The 21,276-nt window shown below is 41.2% G+C and overlaps 1 pseudogene; it reads left to right on the top strand.

Annotated features, from left to right (window-relative positions):
- The first annotated feature begins 16,065 nt into the window (after nucleotides 1-16,065).
- LOC114081421 (thyroid receptor-interacting protein 11 pseudogene) lies at nucleotides 16,066-20,929 on the top strand (annotated as a pseudogene).
- Nucleotides 20,930-21,276: the final 347 nt, after the last annotated feature.

The raw sequence follows: 21,276 nt of genomic DNA, 5'->3' as shown, positions 1-21,276 counted from the left end.
AGCCAGACCAAAAATACACACTGTATAATTCCATTTACATAAAGGTCAGAAAGAGGCAGTGCTAAGTGGCATTATTTAGAGATGCACACTCAAGTATTAGAGTTATTGCAAGATGATTACCTTCCAAGTCGGGTCGGGGCTACTCCAGGACATAAGCGAGAATGTTGATTGAGAGAGTGTGTGGAGCACCCTTCAGAGGCCAGGTTCACTTTCTGTCATTGGAGGTGGTTTCACTGGTTTATTTTACAATAACTTATTAAACTGTGGATTTACCCTTTATGCACTTTTTTGTATGCATGTCATATTTTATAATTAAAAGGTTTAAAAAAGAATAGAACTTGTCCTTCTACGACATGCTTCTTCAATGGGAAGAGTAGCGGCAGGGGTCAGAATGCCTGTCTGGTCCCCCACCTTTTACTCTCTCCCCTCACAGCAGGGCATGTGGCAGCAGGGCTTCCTGCTATGTGTCCCCACATGTAACAAGTGGAACCAGTTATGGGGCCTGGGCTGGCTGCGGGGCAGACAACTGGATCTTTCCCTCATGTGAAGTTTGGAGAACTGGGAATGATGTGGATAGTTACATTAATGAATGATAGTTACACTAATGAAGGAATAAAGGGACAGTGAAAGATGTTAGCTAATTTGTCTCTCAGGGTTCTACAATTTCTCTTTCACATCAATAGAGGGAACTAAACTGAAGCTAGATAAGTAAAACGTCCTTATTCCCCGCGAGCCTGAGACGTCACTTCAGTCTCATTCTTCAACCCACACTATTTCCATGACATCATCGTTCATCCTGGCCTGGTGCTGTGGCTCAGTTTACCTGCTCATCCAGGAAACCAGGCCTATCTGCCCCACTTCCCCTTATAAGGTATCGGAGTGGATAGGAGCCTGGGATGAGTGGCTTGAGGACAGGCCGCCCAGGTAGAAAGACAGCACGGGACTCAGAAAGGGGAATAGATGACAACAGCCAGGGCGGCTGCGGTGAAGGGCAGAGAGTCAAGCTGGACTAGGAAGCCCTACACACCAGGCCCAGAGGGCAGTCCGAAAGCCCAGGTCCTGGGCTTCTTGACTCAGGGAACACATGACATAGGTAGTGAGGTCCTGAATGAGGATTGAACATGCACAGACCCCAGTGATACTAATTTTTAGGAAAGAAATCTAGCCATCAGATTGAGAATCTACACAGCACCCTCAGCTTCTCTGGCCAATCAATTCTGACAACCAGTCCGATCTCTGACCACGTTGCATTACTGAGAGTCAGGCCTGCGTGCTAAGTAAAACAGGCTTTGTAATGAGTCATTGAGAGTGTTGTTCCAGAAGGAACCTGCAGCAAAATTCTGAGCAGGAAAACAAGTTACAAACAGATGTCCCCCCATTCCCTTCCTACCGTCACTTTGTAAATACAGTATTGGGCCTAATTTTTTTTTTTCTTTTTTAAAGAAGATCTCTCCACTGGCTGATAAACTGACTTCGACATTTTGGTGATTAACAGGTTATTTAGTTTACTTATTTTTATATAGCAAAATACAGAGCTGCTTGCTTATTTTATTTCACTTGAGTTCTTCAAAGCAGAAAGATGGGTCTTCTGCATTCTGTAATTAAGGTTGCACAAATCTGATGAATTTAAATGGAAACAATTAGACTTGGAATCTAGTTTAACACAGGGTCATGGAGCATCGATCAACCAACTGTGCAATGTTCAAGAATTCAATAACTTCCTTTGCCAGGCTCTCCTCATCTTTAAACTGAAGGTAATTGCTTTCCTAAGACCATGGTGAGAATCCAGTGTGATAGATATGTGTGTATATGAGTGTAGGCTTACATGTGTGTACATGGATAATGCCTTAGTGTATATGTACAACACACCCCACTAGGCTCAGTCCCTGCAGTCACAGGACACTGCTTCTTCATTTAAATTTCCCCAAATGTTGACATTCTGCTAAAACCTCACCTACAAGAATAAGAAATTAACACTAATTTTTAACCAAATATTTTGAGACATGAGATCCATGTTTATGACATTAAAATGATTTTAAAGGAAGGTGTATGAAAATAGTTTAAATATCTTCAATAACTTTAAGCGAGGCTCTTTTTATGTATCAAGTGCTCTTTTAATAATCCCCAAAGGGAATTATTCTTAATTTTGGTGACCTGGGACACAAGGTCAGACTAATAAAGCAGGTCAGTGCTCTTTTTTATAATTTAGTTTTTATTTTGCTCAGTGGAAATGTCATCATATTTCAGAGCCTGGTTGTCCTACAAGACTTAATAAATGAGACTTAGAGCAGCACTCCTGTTCTCTCACCCAGCCCTGTGCCCAAGCAATGCTAAAATGAATTCTCTCCATTAATTCTGAATTCCCCCAGCCACCATATCTCTAAACATGATGCTCCAGATTTATTTCTTAATTGTTTTTCTCTTTATAAGTTGATTTATCTCAGGTGTTTGTTACAGTAATGTAAAGTTGACTAACAAAGCCAATAACTCAATGGCTCAGCAAATGGCAGGAAAACAACAAGGCAACAACAAAAAGGGTCTTATCATACTCACTTTTCTCATCTTATGATCCCATTCCAGCGTGTGTGGGGATGGTCCCTCCAAAGCAGCTGGATAGCTGGAACCCACTCCTTCTCCTGGCCAATTTCAAAATCAGTAATAAGCAACATGCATGTTACCTAAAAGTTCTCCTCTTCCCTGTGTTCCTTCATTGTGATAGTTATTTGTTTGTCTTAAGCAATCCTTACTGGATTTCCCCTCTGGGCATCCCATCTTGCACGCAGCTGGTCACCCCCTCTACCATAGGCATTGTCATTTCGGTTCCATCAGTGATTCTCCAAGGTCAGGGTGAAGAAGGTCTTTGGACTCCAGTGTGGCAAACAGACAATCTCATATCACCTGCTCTTCGATCCTTTGCATGAAACTTGTATCGTCCAGGGAAACTTTAGAATCCTGTCCTGTCTTTGGTGTTCTGGAATTTTACAGTGATGCTACTGCTCAGCCTGTGCCGAGCACGAAACGGGCCCTTCCTGGAAGCTCATCCTACAGTTTGGAAAACCGCTCACTTAATCCATGGCTGACTTCACACCTGCCACTGTCTGCATTGGATGCTCTAGAAATGTTTCCTAATTTTCTGATTTTTTTTATATTTCTTTATATTTTGGTTGTATTTTCTGGGGGATTTCTTCAAGTTTACCTTTTTTCTCATTTTTAATTCTTTAATTCTTAATTTGGTTGTTATCTTAGTAGTCATTTTTGGAGCAGCCCATTTTTACCTCATATAGGTAATATGTTTTATCTCTGAGGCTATTGATGCAATAGATTTTTAATTTTTCTAATATAATGTTGGATTTTTAAAGTGTATTCTATTTTTATCTGTGTCCTTCCTGTTGAATATTTTGGGGGGGTGGTTTCTTTTTATGTTTGGCTTCTGTCTTCTATTTTTTTTTTTTTTTTACTGTGGCCGGGGGATGGAACCCAGGGCCTTGTGCATGCTAGGCAAGCACTCTACCTCTCAGCTACATCCCAGATTACATATGGGGAATTATTGACTGCAAATTCTTACTTAAGAGTGAGTCCCTGAAAACTGGACTGGTGGAGGCGGAGGTTTTTGTCTCTCACCAAGCCTCACACTGCCCAGGACCATGACGCTCCAGCTACTTAGAGCTATTACCCTCTATTTCTGGAGAGTCCGGGTAAGTAATGTGGTTGGAAGACCACAGGATCTGCTGTCTGAAGATGTGTATATGATGTCCTGAGCCTCCCTCTCAGAGAGAGGGCACTTGAGCAGAAGTCTTACCCAGCCTCTTGGTGTCCACTCAGATGGCTAGAACAGCGCTTACATGTCAGCTATGCGATTGCCATTTGTTGAATGAGAAAATATCTTCGTATGAGAAGTGTGGATCACAATATTCTCCTCTTTTTTTGGGGGGGTGGGTGGGATACCAGGGATTGATCTCAGGGGCACTTGACCACTGAGCCCCATCCCCAACCCTATTTGGTATTTTATTTAGAGACAGGGTCTCACTGAGCTGCTTAGCATCTTGCTTTTGCTGAAGCTGGCTTTGAACTCATGATCCTGCTGCCTGGGCCTCCCGGGCTGCTCTCTTCCTCTCTTAATGGACACTCCTGGAGAATTTTTAAAGTCCCTTTAAAGTTTAAATCCATACTCTAATTTCAGAGATTATTATTGAAGAAATGCTCACATTTATTGAACAAGGGCCATACTGTAGGATGATTTCGGTTAATTCCACAACATGGCATATCCTGAATAATCCTTGAGCAACTACGGATGTCATGCTTCTCTAAAACCAGAAGTGTTCTTGGAATAGATGAAAAGATCTCTTGTGAAAGAACAGGTGGGATCTGATAACACTGGGGCTGGCGTGGGAGACAGGCCATGAATTTTCTGACAACTAGAGCTTTGACAGAGATGAGCTGTCTTCTATCTTGATAGTTAATGGGCTTCCTTTCCCCTGTTGTACTCAGGCTGAATTTTCCAGGAATTTTGCAAGAGAACTTTCCTGCTAGGGGGAGAGGATGACATTAGACTAGATGTTCCATAAAGTCCTTTTTGTCTTTAAGATCATAGTTATTACAGAATTTTAGATATTGAAGCTAAATTCATCATTCCAAATGCCAGGGGGCGGGGGGAGTGTTCTCAGTCAAATTTACTTGAGATGCTTTACAAGCATCATTTAAAATAAATCAGTGAAGGGAAAAATAATCCTATCACCTTTAAATCCTTAAAGCTGATTCTATCTTCAGAAGTGGAATTTGATCAATGCTTTGAAAGGTCAAAGGCCCCCTGTAGGACAGTGTTCCTTTACTGAAACCAGCCCTATATTTGGTCTTTTCTTGAAGAAACGACAGGCTTTTGGAGAGCTGGAGAGGAGGATGGTGTGCTTCCAGTAAAGGGTACGGTTTTCTCCTTGATCAGGCTTGCAGCCCGGAAGCCAGTTGATTTGCATTTTATCTGCAGCACATCCTTCCTCTGTGCTCTGACAGTAGCGCTGCCAGCGTCTGCCTGGATACAGCCTGTCCCCTGGGGAGGGCTGCCCTCATCTGTAACCATCCAGTGCTGTTTGGTTGACAGGCTGGCAGCACTTTCCTCCTCTCCTACCCAGACCCCAAGTAAAGAAATGATTGTAAGATCTTCTTTGAGCCTTTCAAGGTCATTTCAAAAAGGAGCTAAAATAAGAAAATATTCCCTGTATTTTTTGTTTGAGCAAGGATTTGAAGGATAAAAATAGACAAGAAACGTAAAGTAGAGCTTTTAAAGATCGAGTTATATTTGCAGGAGGTGCAAGCCAAGTGAGGTGAGAGCACCTTTTCCTTTTGTGTCTGTTGAAATCCAGGCGGAATTGTTGGACTTAAAAAAGAAAAAGTGTTACACAGCTCTGATGAATTTGCAGTGTCATTTCTGACCCACTCTAATGCTTGGTAGAATAGGCATTGCAGTAAAGGCTATCTAATGTTTTTAAATGAAGCTTCTCTTGATAACTTTGGCTCAGCCTAAGGTAAGGTGGGAGGACCCCTGTCATTGCAGGAGATCAATGAATCATGGACAGAGTGGAAGGTCCTAGAGCAATGGCAACATGTCTCTTGCTGGTGGTTCCCTGAAGCACTCTGTCCTCCATCCTCATCCATTATCTCCATGGATGAGCTCACCCAGTCCCATGTTTAAAATTACCACCTCATGACTTATCATGACCTATCACATGCCTAGCTATTTCATTTGAATTTCAGAAACATTCTTCAACTGGGTGATGGACATTTAGCTGTAAATGTCTCAAATGAACTAAGAAATAAATTCTTTAGGGGGAATCAGGCAACAGATTGGAAACCTTACTTCTCGTTTCACCTCCACTGGGCTCCTTAAACACAAGGTGTGAAATACACATACACTCAGTGTGAAAAGCCAAATAGAATCATAGTACCCCTTGGTCATGGATTAGCAATCACCTAATACAGCCTCAACATGGCCCTCTCTGTTAAACTGATTTGAAGAGTGTAGTTGAAGACTTGACTTCCCTGGTGAGATTTCCTCCTTCCTCTCTGTCCTGAGCCCAAGATGGCAAATTCCTTAGACCCTGGATCAATTATTAGGCCAACTACCCTGAAGGAGATTGGGTGTCTGCCCCTAGCAATTGTTCCCTGTTCATATTTGTTTTCCATAAGGAGACCAGAAGCACCAATGCTAGGGAAGAACGGTTGCACAGGGCTCTGAACTTGACTTTGCTCATGGTTTTCCCTCCCACTCAAGCCCTTTCTTCTACTCCCTGGTGGATTCTGCTCATTCATCTAGATCAAGCATAACTGTTGTCTTCTCTATGAAAACATCCTAGTGGTCTATGTTGTGTTTATCCAGCATGCGCCCAGTGTGCCCATCCTGAGCCTGTGGCCCTCCGACATGTTCCTTATCCTTTGTGGTTCTGCTCTGTATGGCAGGGACTGGCCTCTGCACACCCCGTGCCCCAGGTTCCTAAGGCAGCAGATCTGTGATGTCAGTCAATAAGAGACTTAGGGATAGCAGTCAAGAGCCATGGTGTCCCCTCCCTCTCTGCACTGGATGACTTTCCTAGCCACGACTGTGTCTCCCCCTGGACACCTGTGCTCAGGTTCCAGCTCAGGTAATACCAGGACATTAATTCCTAGGGCTGCTGTACCAAATGGCCACAACTTGGGGATTAAAATGACAGAAATCTATTCTCACCCAGTTCAGGTGGCAGAAGTCTGAAATCGAGGTCTCAGCGGGGCCACATTCCCTCCACCAGCTCTAGAGGACAATCCTTCCCTGCCTTTTCCAGCTCCTCGGGAGTCTGGGCCTTCCTGAGCTGAGGCAGCAACGTTCCCATCTCAGCCTCCATTTCAAGGACTTCTCTTCTGTGAATTTTGTTTGTCTGTTATGAGGACAATCGCCACTGTATATAGCATACACCTGAATAATCCGGGATGACCTCAGGATCCTTGATTTAAGTACAATGTAATTATATCTGCAAAAGCCTTTTTCCCAATTATGGAAATAGTCACTGGATCTAAGTATTAATATGTGGAAATAGTACATCATCAATACCATTATAGTGACTTTCTGTCCCTATTTCTCCAGTCGCAGGGTGACAGGGTCTGGGAGCTGTAGCTGACCCGAGGGCTACCTCCCTGCTTAGGCTTCAGTTTCCAGGTCTTCATCTTCTCAGCAGCCAACTACTGACATTTCTTTTTGTCTGCCCCCAAATATTCAGAATGGTTACAGTGAGATCCGGATTTTCATATGCTTCTATGATGTATAAATATATATATTCACACACACACACACACACACACACACACACACACACACACACATATATATATATATATATATATATATATATATATATATATATATATTACATTTATTTTTCTAGGATACATATTGGCATGATTCATTGGCATGTGTATGGCATGCTGTGGAACTTTTGTTATTTTTTGTTTTTATCTCCAAGGCCCAGCACAGTGCCTAATCTGAAATGTGTTCAATAAATAATGAATTAGGAAGAGTGATCCGAAAAAATGAGGAAAACATATATAACAGATCCACAATCTGGGAATAATGTACAAGGTGTCCATAGAACTATGGAAAGAAAAAAAAAATGTTTCTGTCCTTCTCCCAAACAGCAACTCTTGGGGAAGAAAAAGTATCTGTGTGAGTAGACAGAAACATTTGGGTCCCATAAGCTCAATATGGATACATGTGTAGACACATGGATGAGTATAGACAAGACAGACTGCATCCAGAGGTTTATAGTTTTTCTTTTAATTTTTTGTTTGTTTTAATTAGTCATACATGACAATAGAATGCACTCATATACTTTGATATATCACACATAGATGGGATATAATTTCTGATTTTTCTGATTATACGAATTGTAGAATCACATTAGTCATACAGTCACATACATACATAAAGTAATAATGTCTGTTTCATTCTACTATCTTTCTGATCCCCACATCCCCTGCCTTCCCCTCCTTTCACTTCCCTCTACCTACCATAAGGTAACACTACTCTTTTTTTATTTTTGCATTATAATTCTTAATACACATATATAACACAATTTTTATATCTCTGTATATAAAGTACGTTGACAACCAGTTCATGTCTTCATACATGTACTTTGTATAATGATGTCCATCACATTCCACCATCCTTGCTAATTCCCTGCCCCCTCCCTTTCCCTCCCGCCCCTCTGCCCTATCTAGAATTCATCTATTCCTCCCATGCTCTCCTCCCACGTTGAGTCAACCTCCTTATATCAGAGAAAACAATTGGGAATTTGTTTTTTGTGGATTGGCTAATTTCACTTAGCATTATCTTCTCCAACGCCATCCATTTACCTGCAAATGCCATGGTTTTATTCTTTTTTAATGCTGAGTCAAATTCCATTGTGTATATATGCCACATTGTTTTTTTATCCATTCATCCACTGAAGGGCATCTAGGTTGGCTCCACAGTTTAGCTATTGAGAATTGTGCTACTATAAACATGGATGTGGCTGTATCCCTGTAGTATGCTGTTTTTAAGTCCTTTGGGTACAGCCCAAGGAGAGGAATAGCTGAGTCAAACGGTGGTTCCATATCCAGTTTTCCAAGGAATCTCCATACTGCTTTCCAAATTGGCCACACCAGGGTACACTCACCAGCAATGTATGAGTGTACCTTTTTCCCCACATCCCTGCCCACACTTATTGTTGTTTGTCTCCATAAGAGCTGCCATTCTGATTGGAGTGAGATGATATATTAGAGTGGTTTTGATTTGCATTTCTCTGATTGCTAGAGATGATGAGCATTTTTTTTTCATATATTTGTTGATTGAGTGTATATCCTCTTCTGAGAAGTGTCTGTTCAGGTCCTTGGCCCATTTGTTGATTGGGTTATTTGTGTTTTTGGTGTTTAGCTTTTTGAGTTCTTTGTATAACTTAGAGATTAGTGCTCTATCTGATGTGTGGGGGGTAAAAGTTTGCTCCCAGGATGTAGGCTCTCTGTTCACCTCACAGATTGTTTCTTTTGTTGAAAGGAAACTTTTTAGTTGGATTCCATCTCATTTATTGATTCTTGGTTTTAATTCTTGAGCTACAAGAGTCTTATTAAGGAAGTTGGGGCTAATCCCACATGATGGAGATTAGGGCCTACTTTTTCTTCTATTAGATGCAGAATCTCTGGTTTAATCCCTAGATCCTTGATCCATTTTGAGTTAAGCTTTGTGCATGGTGAGAGATAGGGGTTTAATTTCATTTTGTTGCATAGGGATTTCCAGTTTTCCCAGCACCATATGTTGAAGAGGCTATCTTTTCTCCAATGCATGTTTTTGGAGCCTTTGTCTAATATAAGAAAATTGTAATTTTGTGGGTTAGTCTCTGTGTCTTCTTTTCTATTGGTCAACCTGCCTGTTTTGGTGCCAATCCTAGGCTGTTTTTGTTACTGTTGTTCTGTAGTATAGTTGAAGGTCTGGTATAGTGATACCACCTGCTTCACTCTTCCTTCTTAGGATTGCTTTAGCTATTCTGGGTCTCTTATTTTTTCAGATGAACTTCATGATTGCTTTTTCTATTTCTATGAGGAATTCCATTGGGATTTTGATGGGAATTACATTAAATCTGTATAGTGCTTTTGGAAGTATGGTCATTTTGATAATATTAATTCTGCCTATCCAAGAACAAGGTAGATCCTTCCATCTACTAAGGTCTTCTTTCTTTCTTTAGGGTTCTGTAGTTTTCATTGTATAGATCTTTCACCTCTTTAATTAAGTTGATTCCCAAGTATCTTATTTTTTATTGTTTTTTTTTTTTTGAGGATATTGTGAATGGGGTAGTTTTCCTCATTTCCTTCTCAGAGGATTTGTCATGGATATAGAGAAATGCTATTGATTTATGGGTGTTGATTTTATATCCTGCTACTTTGCTGAATTCATTTACTAGTTCTAGAAGTTTTCTGGTGGAGCTTTTTGGGTCTTCTAGGTATAGAATCATGTTGTCAGCAAATAGTGCTAATTTAAGTTCTTCTTTTCCTATACATATCCCCTTAATTTTTTCGTCTAATTGCTCTGGCCAGTATTTCAAGAACTATGCTGAATAGAAGTGGTGAAAGAGGGCATCCCTGTCTTGTTCCAGATTTTAGAGGGAATGCCTTCATTTTTTCTCCTTTTAGAATGGCGTTGGCCTGGGGCTTTGCATAGATAGCCTTTAAGATCTGGAGATCTGTTCCTATTATCCCCAGTTTTTTTGGTGTTTTGAACCTTAAGGGGTGCTGTATTTTGTCAAATACTTTTTCTGCATCTATCGTGATGATCACAGGATTCTTATCTCTGAGTCCACTGATGTGATGAATTGCATTTATTGATTTCCGTATGTTGAACCAAGCTTGCATCCCTGGGATGAATCCCATTTGATCATGGTGCACGATCTTTGTATATGTTTTTGTATTCGATTTGCTAGAAATTTATTGAGAATTTTTGCATCTATGTTTATTAGAGAATTGGTCTGAAATTTTCTTTCTTTGAAGTGTCTTTGTCTGGTTTTGGAATCAGGGTGATATTGGCCTCATAGAATGAGTTTGGAAGTGCTCCCTCATTTTCTCTTTCCTAAAATGAATTGAAGAGTATTGGTATTAGTTCTTCTTTAAAGGTCTTGTAGAAATCAGCTGTGTATCCATCGGGTCCTGGCCTTTTCATGGTTGGTAGTCTTTTGATGGCTTCTTCTGTTTCCTCACTTGATATTGGTCTGTTTAAGTTGTGTATATATTTCTGACTCAATCTGGGCAGATCATCTGATTTAAGAAATTTTTCGATGTCTTCAATGTCTTCTATTTATTGGAGTATAAGGTTTCCAAATAATTTCTAATTATCTTCTGTATTTCTATAGTGTCTGTTGTGATATTGCCTTTTTTATCACATATGCCAGTAATTTGAGTTCGCTCTCTCCTTCTCTTCATTAGTGTGGTTAAGCACCTGTCAATTTTATTTATTTATTTATTTATTTATTTATTATTGGTTATTCAAAACATTACAAAACTCTAGACATATCATATTTCATACATTCGATTCAAGTGGGTTATGAGCTCCCATTTTTACCCCAAATACAGATTGCAGAATCACATCGGTTACACATCCACATTTTTACATAATGCCATATTAGTAACTGTTGTATTCTGCTACCTTTCCTATCCTCTACTATCCCCCCTCCCCTCCCCTCCCATCTTCTCTCTCTACCCCATCTACTGTAATTCATTTCTCTCCTTGTTTATTTTCCCATTCCCCTCACAACCTCTTATATGTAATTTTGTATAACAATGAGGGTCTCCTTCCATTTCCATGCAATTTCCCTTCTCTCTCCCTTTCCCTTCCACCTCATGTCTCTGTTTAAAGTTGATCTTTTCCTCCTGCTCTTCCTCCCTGCTCTGTTCTTAGTTGCTCTCATTATATCAAAGAAGACATTTGGCATTTGTTTTTTAGGTATTGGCTAGCTTCACTTAGCATAATCTGCTCTAAAGCCATCCATTTCCCTGCAAATTCCATGATTTTGTCATTTTTTAGTGCAGAGTAATACTCCATTGTGTATAAATGCCACATTTTTTTTATCCATTCATCTATTGAAGGGCATCTGGGTTGGTTCCACAGTCTAGCTATTGTGAATTGTGCTGCTATGAACATCGATGTGGCAGTATCCCTGTAATATGCTCTTTTAAGGTCTTCAGGGAATAGTCCGAGAAGGGCAATAGCTGGGTCAAATGGTGGCTCCATTCCCAGCTTTCCCAGGAATCTCCATACTGCTTTCCACCAATTTGCAGTCCCACCAGCAATGTACAAGAGTACCCTTTTCCCCACATCCTCTCCAGCACTTGTTGTTTGACTTCATAATGGCTGCCAATCTTACTGGAGTGAGATGGTATCTTAGGGTGGTTATGATGTGCATTTCTCTGACTGCTAGAGATGGTGAACATTTTTTTCATGTACTTGTTGATTGATTGTATGTTGTCCTCTGAGAAGTGTCTGTTCAGGTCTTTGGCCCATTTGTTGATTGGGTTATTTGTTATCTTATTGTTTAATTTTTTGAGTTCTTTGTATACTCTGGATATTAGGGCTCTATCTGAAGTGTGAGGAGTAAAAATTTGTTCCCAGGATGTAGGCTCCCTATTTACCTCTCTTATTGTTTATCTTGCTGAGAAAAAACTTTTTAGTTTGAGTAAGTCCCATTTGTTGATTCTAGTTATTAACTCTTGTGCTATGGGTGTCCTATTAAGGAATTTGGAGCCCGACCCCACAATATGTAGATCGGAGCCAACTTTTTCTTCTATAAGGCGCAGAGTCTCTGATTTGATATCAAGCTCTTTGATCCATTTTGAGTTAACTTTTGTGCTGTAGGATACAGTCCTTGTGAGGCGGCTCCCTCCCCCCACCCCGTGTCTCTCAAAAACCTGTTAGCTTAGGTTTATTCCTGGCCTCTCGTCCTGGCTTATCCTGCTAGCCAGGACTTCCCCAGTGTGATGCCTCTTGGCAGTTCAAACTATACTCTGGGCCTGCGGTTTGCTGGGTGTGGAGGGTGGCTATTGGGAACAGGCACCTTATTGTTTGATTCCTTCCCCTTGCAACTCCCCCAGAGCTGGCAAGACAGGTTTGTTTTCGCCGCTGATGGGAGGGTGAGTTGGAGGTCAGGTGCCTTTACCTTTCCCCACGCCTCTATCCACGCTCACTCTGATAATCCCTCCCCCGGAAAGCCGGGGAGAGATTTTATGCGAATTCCCCGCTGTATGGGAGATGGGCTGAATAACACACACCTGTTCTATTGCTGCAATCTGTCAGAAACTGGCGATGGTGACGTCAGCTCTCCAAGATGGTGGCCGCTGGCTTCCTTGGTGGACTGTCCGGTATGGGGGATAGAACTGGACCGCTTCCTTCCCCGTCTCAAACCCCGAACTCAGCCCGCAGCGCCGTTTCTCTCTGTGTTGCTGGCCACTTCTAGGTGCCCCACCGCCTCTAGCCACGGGGCAGGCCGCGGATCAATCAGCCTGGATCTCCGGTCGCACAGTTCCCTCGCAATTGAGACCCAGTAACCCGTCCTCGGTGATGGAAATCCTTCCTCTAGGTTACGGTGCAACCCAATTTTGCTGGAAATTCCCAACAAGATAGCTTTTGATCATTCTAACTCGTTATTCACCTGTGCAGTGACGCGGTACACAGGGGTGATGCACTCTATTCGCTGCCATCTTCAATTTTATTTATTTTGTCAGAGAACCAACTTTTGGCTTTGTCAAATTTTTTTCAATTGTTTCGTTTGTTTCGATTTCATTGATTTACGCTCTGATTTTAATTATTTCTTGCCTTCTACTGTTTTGCTACTGATTTGTTCTTCTGTTTCTAGGGCTTTGAGATGTAGTGTGAGGTCATTCATTTGTTGAGTTTTCTTCTTTTAAGGAATGAACTCCCTGCAATGAGTTTTCCTCTTAGTATGGCTTTCATAGTGTCCCAGAGATTTTGATAAGTTGTGTCTGTGTTTCTCATTTACCTCTGAGAATTTTTTAATCTCCTCCTTGATGTCTTCTGTAACACATTTTTCATTCAGTAGCATATTGTTCAGTTTCCATGTGATGAAAACTTTTTTATTTTTTATTATGTCGTTGATTTCCAATTTCATTCCATATGATCTGGTAAAATATACCTCTACGTTTTTGTATTTGCTAAGAGTTGCTTTGTGGCATAGTATATGGTCTATTTTAGAGAAGGATCCATGTGCTGCTGACAAGAAAGTGTATCCAGCTGAAAGAGTCTATATATGTCAGTTAAGTCCAAGTTATTATTTGTGACATTGCACTCTGTAGTTTCTTTATTCAACTTTTGTTTGGAAGATGTATCCAGTGGTGAGAGAGGTGTGTTAAGGTCACCCATGATTACTGTGTTGTGGTCAATTTGACTCTTGAACTTGAGAAGAGTTTGATTGATGAACACAGCTGCACCATTGTTTGGGGCATATCTATTGATGATTGTTATGTCTTGTTGGTGTCTGGTTCCCTTGATCAGTATGTGAATTCCATCTTTATCCCTTTTGATTAGCTCTGGCTTGAAGTTTACTTTATGTGATATGAGTATGGAAACGCCTGCTTGCTTCTGTAGTCCATGTGAGGGGTATGATTTTTCCCAACCTTTCACCTTCAGTCTGTGTATGTCTTTTCCTAACAGACGAGTCTCCTGTAGGCAGCATTTTATTGAGGATGAGCTCTCTATGTGCCTCTTACATCCCATCACATGAGTAATTTCATTTAGCGTGATTAAACTCTTTGTGTTTTCAAGGTTGCTTACTTCAAGGCACGAAGTAGGTAACACACAGAGTTCTTGATATTGGGATGAGAAGATTGGTTGTGCAATCTGGAAATTTGGTGGGCGTTTCTGGAGGATATCAAGACTTTGATAGAATGGCAAATCCAGAACCCTTGAAGATGTTCACAATGGTTCTTCAGATTGTTGCTACTCTGATCCAGAATTAAGAGGTCCATTAATCCATAATAAAGTAATATCAAACTGGGGAATTTTAAAACAAGTTTTGGATGTTTTGAATTATAGGATCAATTTTTATCTATTTTCTAGAAATTTAAATAAAAACTAAGTAAAACTTTCAATAGAAGTTTCTTTATTGAAATAGCAATGGGGCTAGGGTCATGGGTCAGTGGTAGCATACTTGCCTGGCATGTGTGAGGCACTGGGTTCAATTCTCAGCACTGCATATAAATAAATAAATAAATAAATGTCTATTAGCAACAAAAAACAAAAATAAATAAATAAAATTAATAGCAAGTTGTATCTGCTCTGGAATATTTCTTAGCACTGAGACATTTAATGTATGGTACAAATAAATGGTTACATTTTTGGGAAATCCTTTTATGTTTTTATTAAAGAACACTGACACCAACTTGTCTCTTTGGCTTGTGTGTTGTCAGTGGTTTTCTGGAATCCTAGACGGCCGCTGTCACCTGCCTTTCCAAGATGAGAAAACATGTTTATATGAGTTTAAGTGTTCATCAACATAAACTTTCTTGGACATATTTCACTCTAGCTTGAGGTATAAAGCCTTTTGTTGTCTGTAGAAGCTGCTGGGCTGGGATACTCTTCCTTCTTTGATTTTCTTTTGATCATCAATCTGGAAATTCCTCCAAACACTGAAAAGTTACTATGTAGATCCAAATGAGATGATCCCTTTTCCAAAAAAAAAAAAAAAAGTTTACTAAAAGGATACTATGAAAAATGCATTTCAGGAGCAAAATGTTGGGATAATATTACTTATATTACCTTTTTACCCATAAAGATGCAAGTTTTTAATTACTATAATCTACAAATTGCTATAACTACCTTGATTCATGACTGGGCATAATACCATTAAAGCATTAAACCCATCGGGGGTATAGAACATGTTTTCAAAGTAGGGGAAAAAAAAAAAAACAAACCTAGAATCAAGCATTCAAGAGCCAAAGGAGTCACAGTATTTTGAAAACAGCCAGGAGAGTGAGTTAGCATATGGAGGACAGACTTTCAATAGTGTTAGGGATGTTAAGGTTGTGGAATGAATTGGTAACTGTAGTCAGAATGATCAATACAACTTTCTTTATTGCAGCAAATTGGAATCATTTGTAGGAAACCATGATTTCAGTGGTGCTTTGCAGGTCACAGTACTCTAAAAGGCTTCTTCATGAATATTGAAAATCCTAGGGTGTTAGGGCGGCCACGTCCAGGTGGCAGGAGCAGCCCGCCCTGCTGGGGCGCGTCACAAACGCTGAGCGCGGAGTCACCCAAGGGGGACAGCAGAAAGTCCAGGGAAGGAGCAGAGGCCCCCCGAGGGGTGACTGCGCCACTGGCAGCGAGTCCCCGGTGAAAGCCCAGGCCAGGGCTCTGCGTTACCAGGCAGAAGGCGACGTTGGCGCGAGCCCCACAGCGCCCCGATTTCTGAGGCTGAGGTCACAATCGACCCCGCAGCGCTCAAGGGCGTTCCGTGGAGAGAGGTGGATGGTGAGAGGAGCGGGTTTTGCAGCGGCTCAGAGGTTGCAGCGATGTCGTCCTGGTTTGGGGGCCTAAGCTCTGGCTGGGGCCACTCCTTGCGTCAGGTGGGGGACAGCTTGGCTTCCCTCACCAGCCATATCTCCAGCTTCGCCAGGGACGCGTTTCTGGACGATTTAGAAGAGGTAGAAGCAGGTTTACCTCATTGTGGGAGAAAGGAAATTGAAGCTCCCCAATCTCCATTCACATCAAAGGATGGAAGACTTACAAAGGATTGTACTGATCGGGAAGAAAAGCACCAAGAAGCATCAGGGCTTCCCATAAAGCATCCCTCTGCACGTTACCGACATCAACTGCAACAGAGAGGGACAGAAGCCAGCCAACCTAAAGCAAGACAGATGGTGCTAGAGGATCACCTGTGGAGACGGCAGTCACCTGCCCAATCAGTACACTCGGGAGCTGGTGGTACACCAATAACCATTGCACCGGCTCCATTCAGCTGTGGAATCAGTCGTCAGTTTTCACCTCTTCCTGATGGAGACATGCACTTTAGTGACATCATTTCATCACAACATGAAATAAAGAGCTTGTCAATTGAAGTTTCGAGGCTTGAATCTGAAGTCAGCCCCTGGAAGCATATTGGTCAAGCACAAGGAACACGTAATTCTGATCCAAGGGAAATCTGCAAACTCCAAAATACTATCAAGGTACTTGAAGAAAACCAAAGTCAGGACATAAATAATCATCAACATGAAATGCCAGCTTTGCAGAAGGCACATCAAGAGAAACTGGCAGAGGAAAGTTGCCGGCATCAAGAGGAATTACGTGACTACGAAGAACGAATTGAAGAACTTGAAAATCAGTCACAACAAGGTGACTCAGGGGTTACAGCCTGTGAGATGCAAAAAACTATTCAGGTTCTACAAACTGAAAACGCCGAGTCGACAAAAAACATAGAAGAACTTGAGGATCAAATAAAAGACATCAATAAAAAATTATCTTCTGCAGAAAATGACAGAAACATCTCGAACACAGAACAAGAGCAGCTCGGTGTGGAAAAGGGACAAATAATTGAGCAGTGTGAGAACTTGCAACTGGAATGCAGTAAATTGCAGCCTTCTGTGATGGAGCAGAGTGATACTGTGGCCAAAAAGGGAAAAATTCTCCCACAGAGTTCATCGGTGGAAGAAGTGCTCAGCTGCAACAAGCCCTGTCTGATGCTGAAAAGGAAATAATGAGACTGAACGGTTTAAACCAGGATAACCGTCTGGCTGAAGACAATCTGAAACTGAATGTGCGTGTTCAAGTTTTAGAAAAAGAGAAGTCATTATTGAGTCAAGAAAAGGAAGAACTTCAGATATCACTGTCAACATTGAGCTGTGAATATGAACTAATTAAAAGTACAGCTTCAACAGACGTGAATTTGTGTGTACAATTCCATAACTTAAAACTTAACTTGGAGTCGAAGGAGCAAGAACTGAATCAAAGTATTAATGAAAAGAAAATGCTGATAGCTGAGTTGGAAGAACTGGACACTCAGAACCAGGAAGCAACAAAGCACATAATTTTGATAACAGATGAGCTATCCAAACAACGATATGAAGGAGACCTTGTAATCAAGACATTGAAACAACTCAATCAAGAGAAGGATTTTGAAATCGCAAGCCTCAAAAAGAATATTGAGCAAATGGCTGCTGATCAAAAAGAAACTAAGGAACTTTTGGCATCTCATTTAGAAGACCAGGAGCAATTGATACAACGTATAAGTGAGAAAAAACTTTTTCTTGACAAACTCAAAGAACAAAGTTCAGAACTCCAAAAGGATTTAGATAAGTGTTCTCAGGTCTTAAGAGAAAATGAAACTTTAAGGCAAACCATAGAAGAAAAGGACAGAAGGATTGGATCCATGAAAGAAGAAGGAAATCATCTGCAAGAAGAATTGGAAAGACTTAGGGAACAGCAGCACAGAGCTGTCCTTGTGGCTGAGCTTGAAACCCTCCATAGTATCACAGAACTAGAATCTGAGGTATCTCAACTGAATTTCGTCAATAATCATCTGGAAGAGGAAATTAAACATCATCAGAAGATAATTGAAGATCAAAGACAGGGTAAAATGCACCTACTTCAGTCTATACAGGAGCAGAAGAAGGAAATGAATGAATTGAAATACCAATATGAGCAGATGAATGCTGCGCATACCCAGTTATTTTTAGTAAAAGATGAGGAAATTAAGAATTTGCAGAAAACCATTGGACAAATAAAAGCCCAGTTGCCTGGAGACAGACATGACACTCAAACAGAGAATTCCGATGTTCTTCGAGAACCGAAAGTTAAAGAAAGCCTTACTGTAGAAAATGGAGGCGAAAAACACAACCTATTGAAATCTGAAAATGAGACGTCAGTGAAAGGAATCAAAGAAGAACTTGAGATTAAACTTCTAAAAGAACAGAATGTATCTTTAACCAAGGAGATTCATCAGCTGTCCACAGATGAAGTTGGTAAACTCACTCAAATTATCCAGCAGAAGGATGTGGAGACACCAGCTCTTCAGGCTAGACTGTCTCCAGTTTCCCACCCCCAGGATGTCCTTTACCTTCAGCAGCAGCTGCAGACCTTCACCACGGAAAGAGAACAAGTCTTAGCCATTCTGAACGAGAAGGTGAAGGAAAACAGCCATTTAAAATCAGAACATCACAAAATGAAGGATCTAGTTGCTGTGGAAGAAGCAGCCCTCATCCAGATTCAGGAAGAATATAGAAAATTGCCCACCCGATTTGTAAGCAGTGGTCAAGGTATGTTCAGAGAGACTCTGCAGAATCTAAGACAGCAAGTTAAACAAATGGAGGAATGGAAACATCAGAAGGAGCTTCTTCCACTTCAAGCCCAAGCTGTGGTTGATGGTGAAAATCATTCTAAGTTAGAAGCAGACCACACCGGCCTCATCCAAAGTGATGAGCTGAGTGACACCAAATTAGGCCAGGATCAGCAGTGCACAGGGCAGCTTTGCAACGCCAAGGCCCTTCCTGTGGGAAAACTTGATAGTACTTCACCCCAGCTCTTGTCTGCTTCATCACTTAGCTCCCAGTCAGCAGACGTCCAAGAGCTGAGACAGTCACTGAAAGAAAAAGATGCTACAATTAAGACTCTTCAAGAAAACAACCACAGGTTGTCTGAGTCCATGGCTGCTTTGTCGGAGATAGAGAGCAAAGGACATGAACAAACGGATTCGGAAATTAAACAGCTAAAGGCAAAGCAAGATGTGTTACTGAATTCACTTAAAGAAAAAGATCTCTTAATCCGAGCCCAAAGGGATCAGTTACTTTCTTCAAATGAAGAGTTCACCAACAAAGTGAGTGAAAACCAAGTATGGAGGCAAGCAGCCAAGATCCTCAAGGAGCGAGTATTCATTTTAGAAATGGACATTTCCAAACTCAAAGCAGAAAATGAAAACATAATAGAAATATCCAAAGGAAAGGAAATGGAGTGTCAAGCATTACAGGAGACCAACATGAGGTTCTCTGTGATGCTGCGAGAAAAAGACTTGCAGCTGGAGACTATGAAGGAGAAAGCTCATGCCTTTGAGCAGCCGTTACAAGAAAAAGAAGAGGACAAGTGTGGGGAGTTCAGTCATCTTGCCACTGCAGTTGAATCAAGGCAGGAGAAGTCCATTATGTTTCAGCAAAAGACAGATCAAGTCATCTTGTGTCTGAAGCAAAACCAGATGGAGAACAGGACCCTCCAGCACGAGGTTCAACACTTACATGACAAAGAATTACGCTTACACAAGGAGCTAGAGAGACTACACAGCCATCTTTTGGAATCAGAAGATTCTCACACCCGGGAAATTTGGGCTGTGGAAAAAAGGGAGCTTGAACTGAAAAAGAAAGTCATGCTGTTGGAGGAAAAGCTAGTTTCATCTTCGACTACAAGTCATCAAGCCAATGTGCAGATAGAGTCCCCGCAGGAACAGTTGAGGATGGAATCCCAACAGAGGGATGAGAAGGCACTGCAGTTTCTGCTCTCCCAGGAAGGAGGAACGCAGTCTGCCCTGTCATTAAGTAACCTGCAAACGGTTCAAGAGCATTTCCAACAAGAAGAAAAAGCTATGTGTCCTGCAGAATTCAAGAAAGAACAGAAGGAAAAGGCAGAAAAAGTCGAAGGAGAAGCATTATTATCACTACAGGATGAAGCAAATGTTGTGTCTGATTCAGCACCCAGACAGTTAGATCTCAAGGAAGAACAGACTGGAGAACTTACAAAAGAAAGTGAGCTCCTGCAAGAAATGCTGGACGATACACCAAAGAAATTGATGAACATGACAAGCAGCACAGAAGGAAAAGTGGACAAAGGCCTCCTGAGAAACCTTTTTATCGGTCATTTCCGCACACCCAAAAGTAAGCGTTGTGAGGTGCTCCGGGTAATCGGAAGGATCCTGGACATTGAAAAGGGGGAAATGGAGCACTTGTTGAAAGAAGATTATGGAGGTGTTACCACGTGGATGCCTGGTTGGCTTGGAGGAGGACCCAAATCTGTCCCCAGCACACCTTTGATACCAAGTCAGCAATCTGTGTGGAAGAGTTCTTTTTCAGAACATTTTGTTAAGTTTCTGGAAATGGAATCTCATCCAGCTGTTCCACCACCCAAACTTTCTGCTCTTGCCATGGAACTGTAGATTCACCAAGAAGAAGAAAGCAAGGTGCAAAGGTGCCGGGAAGTGGTAAAGAGGCAGCAGAAGTCAGAGCCACTTACTCACCTAGCTGGACTTGGACCTAGTGGACCTGGGCATCTTCTCTGGAACCCTTCGCAGATGTCATGCCCACCTTTACACCATTGCCAGTGTCCCCAGACCATCCTGCCAGGGTTGTACTAAAGGACCTTTTAAAGCCATACATGACTCTGAAGCCAGAGATGATGTAGAACTTTAAAGAAGCCATAACTCTGTACTTTTTGAGAGTGGCCTTTTGGAAAAAGTGTCATATATTTGTAGACAAAAAGAGAAAGAAAAAAGCTGATGTATATAGAGCTACTAGGTATTTTGTTTTCCCTTTTTCTCTTTCTTTTTTCTTTTTCTCTTTCTTTTTTTTTTGATGTAGAGCTTAAAAATTTATTTTGTTTGCTGTAGCACTTTTTGTTTATAATTTTATTTTGATGTTATGATATAATCATCAACAATAATCAATTCTAATGTACTTTGTGAGCAACTGTACAGTGCAGCATTAGTGAACCATTAGCTCCAACCTATTTTTTTAATTCACCTTTCTAGA

Source organism: Marmota flaviventris, chromosome 3 (genome assembly GCF_047511675.1).
Source record: "Marmota flaviventris isolate mMarFla1 chromosome 3, mMarFla1.hap1, whole genome shotgun sequence".
In the NCBI taxonomy this organism is placed as follows: Eukaryota; Metazoa; Chordata; class Mammalia; order Rodentia; family Sciuridae; genus Marmota; species Marmota flaviventris.
The sequence above is the reverse complement of the archived record's forward strand: the minus strand, read 5'-3'. Positions and strand labels throughout refer to the sequence as shown.